This window comes from Castor canadensis, chromosome 12 (genome assembly GCF_047511655.1).
Source record: "Castor canadensis chromosome 12, mCasCan1.hap1v2, whole genome shotgun sequence".
Lineage (NCBI taxonomy): Eukaryota > Metazoa > Chordata > Mammalia > Rodentia > Castoridae > Castor > Castor canadensis.
In genome coordinates this window covers 22885111-22891331 of record NC_133397.1, presented here as the reverse complement: position 1 = coordinate 22891331, position 6221 = coordinate 22885111, and the positions used below count along the sequence as shown (strand labels likewise).

Here is a 6221-nt window from a genome sequence, read left to right as displayed (position 1 = left end):
ATCCCGCTACCTCTCGCATGCTAAGCGAGCGCTCTACCATTTGAGCTAATCCCCCAGCTGGTGCTGTTCCTTTTTTTTCTTTTGCCTTACTGATTATTCTGGGGTGTCCAGTGGCTCAACTGTGATTCAGGATATCTATCTAGAAGAGTGTAATGGCACTCTGGCCAGATTTTAAAATCTAGGGATGTAATGATTACACACAAACAATACTGACTTTGAAATACCTGTCAACATAATTTTGCATTTGACGCGCAAACAAGTTTCACTGTACACTGAGTACTTAGTACATACGCGTCTTCCCCCATGTCGGCACTACCTAGGCAAAGTAAACTTTGAAGTTGAGGCGAAAAAGAATATACGAAGTCCTTCGAGCCGGAATCGAACCAGCGACCTAAGGATTGCCGCAATTGATCCACTACAGTCCTCCGCTCTACCAACTGAGCTATCGAAGGCCTCGCTGCTCCCGGCGGCTGCCGGCTGCCCTCTAATTCTTACCGACACCGCCTTCTTCCGGCGTTTCGGAGGTGTTTGTCGAGCCTGTCCCTCTCTTTATCAGCCAAATGGATCCGTGAATGCCGCCTAAGGCCCCAGTTCCCAGCCGCGGACGAAGGAAACCCGGGCTATGAGCTTCTCTGACGTTTCTCTGCTTTTTACAAACGCTACCAACGCTGTGTGGCCCTTCCTGCAGGATTGCAAAGGCAAGACGAGCGGGCCACACGCTTGAGCTTGGGCGGCGCTCACCCGGCTTCGCCGCCGCGACGCGCTAGCCGGGTGGGCACAGGCGCTGGGCGGCGGGGCTGCTTCTGCTCCACGTTGCCCTCGCCTTCTCCCGGGTGCGTGTGAAATGCTCGCTCCCTCGATGCGAAGGCCTTCGCTCAGTCAGCTAACTAACGTAGGCCAGCATGCATCCGCCCTAATGGGAGCGAGAAAGATACAGGACGCAGGGCTGCTGGAGGCGAGCGGGGCGGCGTGGCCCGGGGACGCGGTGGAGGACGCGGGGTCCTGCCCTGCCAGGTGCTCCAGCCGGGGCGTTCGATTCCTCCGCAGTCCCGCGCACAGGCCCGACTCGGGCCCCTGCTCGCTCTCGTGGGCTTGCACACCAAGCTCGCTTCCCCTCGGGGAACCGCGGGGTCCCCAGGGCCTGGGAAGGGTCTTCTGCCCTGAGGTCTCCCCTGCCACTTGGGTGCCTTCTGTGGGGTCATGGCTTGACCCCCGTGGTCTTCCCCACCGCTGCCCCCTCTCCGGCTCACACCTTTCGAGCTCTTCCCCGGGTCTGCAGTGCCACCTCGCAGTCCTTGGCTTTGCTTGTTTGTTTGTTTTGCTTTGTTTTGACGAACCCCAGCTGCTCTGTGCAGCCTTGCTTCGCGGTCTGGCGGGGTGAGGGTGCTGGACACCGGGTCTCCAGCTCCCGCTCCGCGCCGTCTGTCTGTGCTGCCTGGAGCCTCCCGGCAAGTCCTGGCTTAACTCCATTCTGTTGCTGCAAATATTGCCATCCTGCTATCGTGTCTCACAGCTTTAGCCTGGGGTAGTTTTCTTGGTTTAGTGTTCAGCATTATAAGTTTCTCTCTCTCTCTCTCTCTCTCTCCCCCTCTCCCTCTCCCTCTCTCCTCTCTCTCCATATTTAATTATGCTGCCTTTAAAATTTGATATAAAGTTCACCTAACATACAATTAACCATTATTATTATTATTATACTTCTTTTCCTTTCCTATTTGTATCCCTTTTATTTCTTTCTTTTCCCTTATTGTTCTAAGAACTCTAGTACCATGTTGAAAAAGAGCGAAGAAAGTGGACACCCTGGTCTCCTTGACTTAATAGGAAAAGGCTTCAGTTTTTCTCCATTTAGGATGATGTTGGCTATACGCTATACAGCCTTTATATGTCGAGGTATGATCTTTTTATTCCTAGTTTCTTTTATGAAGGGAAGCTGCATTTTATTAGGGTTTTTTTTTTCCTGCGTCTGTTGAGATGATCATGTGATTTTTGTCTTTTTTTCTGTTCATATGGTGCATTATGTCTATCAGTTTGCATGTGCTGAACCATCCTTGGATCCCTGGAATGAAACCAGCTTGATCATGGTGTGTGATCTTTTTAAGGTACTGTTGAATTCAGTTTGTGATTTTTAAAAAATTATTGTTGTGATGGGATATGCTGTGGCATTTTCAAAAGTTCTTACAATGTATCAAGTATATCATACTTGAACTCATTCCCTCCATCCAGTTTGTGAGTTTTTTAATGAGAATTTTTGCATCTGTGTTCATCAGGAAAACAATTTTTTGTTTGTTTGATTTTTTTAAACAATTGCTTTAAAGTGAGCAATTTGTTGACATTGAGTGTAATCACAGTGACCTGCAAATATCTCCTCTCTCTAGTTCCAAAACTTTTTTTCACCCAGAAGACCATCCTCTACCTTGAAGTAATCACTCCCCGCCATCACTTCCCCTCATCCCCTGGCAACCAATAACCAGCTTCCTATTTGCTTATTCTATAAATTTCATAGAAATAAACCATGAAGTTTGTGACCTTTTACTTAGCATAATGTTTTTGGGACTCCTCTAAATTGTAGCATGTGTTAGTACTTCATTCCTTTTGTGGCTAAATAATATTCCATCATATAGATAAGCTAGTGCTAGTTCATCCATTCATTTATTGGTGGACATTTGGGTGATTTGCAACTTTTGGTTATTATGAATAATGGTGCTCTAACATTTGTATACAGATCTGTGTAGACATGCATTTTCATTTCTCTTGCGTATACATGTAGGAGTGGAATTGCTAGGTCATATGATAATAATGTATCTAATATGCCAAACTTTTCCACAGTGACTGCAGCATTCCTGCTGGGAACGTATGAGAGTTCCAATTTCTCCTTATCCTTGCCAGCACTTATTTTCCATTTTAAAAAATAGTCAATCTTTTAATAAATTGAACTCAATTATATGCATTTCCTTATGCCATTAAAGTTATTTTGAAATCACTGTTTGAATATAGTAATTATCATCTTTTGATTTCACCAAAATTTATTGAACTATTCATCTTTTTGTTGGCACTTTTACTTTATATCCAAATTTTCAGTATAAATACCGCTGCAATGAGTGTTCGTGAATCTTTGCCTCTATTTCTGTTTTCTCCCCTAGAATATTTTTAGGAGCAGAATTGCCTGATCACTTCCCAGAAACATACCAAATTCTATCATAGTATCCAATGAGTATATTTTTACCTAAAAAAAACCATTAATGATGGGCAAATGTGAGTGGCATTTATTTTACGTTTGCACTTTCTGTACCAATGATGTGAATCTTTTTTTCAAGACTATTGTTCCTTTGTATTGCTTATGAATTATATATTTTGCCTATGCTTAATGCCTTTCTTATTGAAAAACAAGTTTTTTAACAGCAAGGATGTATTTCTTATTCGCTGCAAATGTTTTTTGGATAGTTTGTTGTTTTAAAATGCACACTTAAAATTTTTATGCACAGACATCATTCCCTTTAAGAGCTTTCCTCATTGCTTTCAAATTTAGAAAATTCTTCCCGAAGTGAAGACTGAATGCTCTTTTTAAATTTTTTCCTATTTAACTTTCATCTATTTGAAATTTTTTAGGTATATGGTGTGAATTAAAAAAAAAAAAAATCCCTGAATCAGGGGATGTGGTTCAAGTGGTAGAGACCTGCCTAGCAAGTTCAAGGCCCTGAGTCCAATCCCCAGTACTGCTCCCCCTTCCCCCCCAAAAAGTATCACTTATGTCCAACCTTGGCTGTACATCACTTGGAGACTTTTAAGGAATGCTGATGTCTGGGTCCTACACCCAGATAATCTGATTTAATGTTTGGAAATCCAGGAACATGGTGTTGCCCTCCAGTTATTTTAAAATGTCTAAACTTAGTAATTCTTAGGATTTTAATTTTTGTTGATCATATATACTTTTTAAGATCATTTAAGGTTTTTTTTGTATCTTTTCTTGCTTTTGTGAATGAATCTTTATACCTGATTTTATTCTCTAACTAGTTATCATTGGAATATGGGGAACTTTTTATTTTCATTTTCTTTCTTTTTCCTTTTTCTTTAGGATATGGTCTCACTATGTAGCTCAGGCCAGCCTTGAACTCACAATTCTCCTGTCTCACTCTCCGAGTGCTGTGATTTACAGGAGTGCACCACCACTTCTGGGCTTTATTTTTATATTTCATGTCCAACTAATTGACCACCCTCTAATTCCAAAAGTTTTTAAAAAGAGTAACTGGGAATAAAATACTTTTTCTTAGTTGATTTTGGTGCTGAGTGTCTGTGTGTGCACGGTGCTGGGGTTCAAACACAGGGGTTCACTTCTTGCTCTACCAGAAAGCTCTGCCCATGTTACTTATTTTCCTGCCTTATTGTTTTTGCTACCCAACAATTCTCAGGATCCATTTATGCTCTTAAAAAAAGGCTTTGGCTTATATGGACTGTATCTGTATTTATCATATTAGAAATTAAAAGTGAGAAATATTTAAATATTGTTTACTCAATTATAACATTTTAATGAACAATTCGTACATTAAAAAACAGTAATAATGAGAGTGGCATTTTACATTTTTGAAACTCTGAACTGTGTGGCTTATTAAAAATACTTATGTATTTTTATTAAATCTATTGCTGTTTGTTGCATTGGTTGAGGATACCTGGTTTAACACAGGTATGTAGGTGGAAAGTGAAAGTATTTTGATAACCTTTTCAGATAATTCTGGACACTCCCCCTTGTTTCCACATCAGATTTTTATCTTTCAACATCTTTTACATCAAAACTCATGGGTCCGTCCTGTACCTTCAATAGGTCTTTGGTCAGAGTGCAAGACCAATTACACCCTGTCATTACACATAGCTGTGTTACCATATACTAGCCAGGAACACTAAGTGGAAACCATCTAAGAGGGAACAACCTGAAAGAAAACTAAGAAAATGATGCAAATTATTTACAATAGCATCCAAAATGATGAAAATGCCTTGGAATAAATATAACCATGGAGGTGAAAGAGTTCTGAACACTGAAAGCTACAAAACGTAGACAAAAATGGTAAAGATCAAAATAAACAGAATCACATCTGTGTTTCTGATTGGAAGGTTTAATATTATTAAAATGGCAATACCACCCAAATCAATCTATAACTTGAATGCAATTCCTATCAAAATCCCAGTGACTTTTTTTGCATAAATGTAAACTACAATTTGAATCCTAAAATTTGTATGGCACCTGCAGTGGCCCCAAATAGCCAAAATACTTCCTGATATCAAAACTTACAAATTTATTTTGCTGCTTTGTCAAAGGCTTTTTTTTTTTTTTTGGTACTGGGGTTTAAACTCAGGACCTACACTTAAGCCACTCCACTAGGCCTTTTTTGAGATGGGTTTTTTCAAGATAGGGTCTCAAGAACTATTTGCCCGGGCTGGCTTTGAACTGTGAGGATTACAGGCATGAGTCACCAACTCCCAGCTTGTCAAGGAATTATTACATGAAATTGACTTTTTAAAAAAGGCGAATGCAGGGTGTGGGGTATACTTTGGTGCCACTGCCTTGAGCATGCAATGTATTAGCAGTTGGATTTGCTTTTACACCTAGCAGTGCATACATAAACCTAGTCCTAGTAGCTTCACAACCCATCTGCTACTGGGACAATTTCTGTACCCCTGAAGGCCCTGATTTGGTGTCTAGGGGGCCTCACTTAAATAAAGGGCCTTATATTACTCAGATACCCAGAAAACTAGGAGAGAAATTTCAAACTACCTCCTGCTGACTTCAGGGAATCCCACCATCATCACACTAGGATCTTATTAGCCCTGTCCTTTTCCCCACCCTAGCTGTGTGAACAATTTTCTTTCATTGATCTAGACAGCGATATTCTGAAGAGCCATCTGACTAAATGTGAATAAACACTTTTCTCCATAGCTTTAATCCTGATACACCCACACCCAAGGGTAGACAATATTGCTTTCCCTCTAATGTGACATTTCTAGGTCACTTTCAAACCTGCTCTTACCGTGAAGTCTTCCATGGCAGCGTTCTGTCCCTGGATCCCTCAGCAGTGTGCAGAGAAAGAGCCAAGCCACCAAGGGGAAAAGTGGCTGTGGCTTGGAATTCTGAATATGTGGTCTAATAGTAAGATGGAAAATGCCCTAAAAAAGTCTGATTTAAGTAAAGAAACTTAGTTTTCCTTTCCCAGAATGGTTTCCTGGCCATTAGGTCT

General features: G+C 41.3%; 1 long non-coding RNA gene and 1 other non-coding gene across 3 annotated transcripts; one reads left to right on the top strand and one right to left on the bottom strand.

Annotated features, from left to right (window-relative positions):
• Positions 1 to 363: 363 nt before the first annotated feature.
• On the bottom strand, positions 364 to 452 carry Trnay-gua (transfer RNA tyrosine (anticodon GUA)). Its single transcript is given in 2 exon segments — positions 364 to 399; positions 416 to 452. It is a non-coding gene; the product is annotated as a tRNA-Tyr (tRNA).
• LOC141414774 (uncharacterized) lies at positions 382 to 4269 on the top strand. 2 transcript variants are annotated; one of them, XR_012439630.1, is made up of 4 exons: positions 382 to 698; positions 1655 to 1887; positions 2025 to 2096; positions 4070 to 4269. It is a non-coding gene; the product is annotated as an uncharacterized lncRNA (long non-coding RNA). The 2 variants fall into 2 exon arrangements; XR_012439629.1 differs by having other exon boundaries at positions 395 to 698; positions 1755 to 1887.
• Positions 4270 to 6221: the final 1952 nt, after the last annotated feature.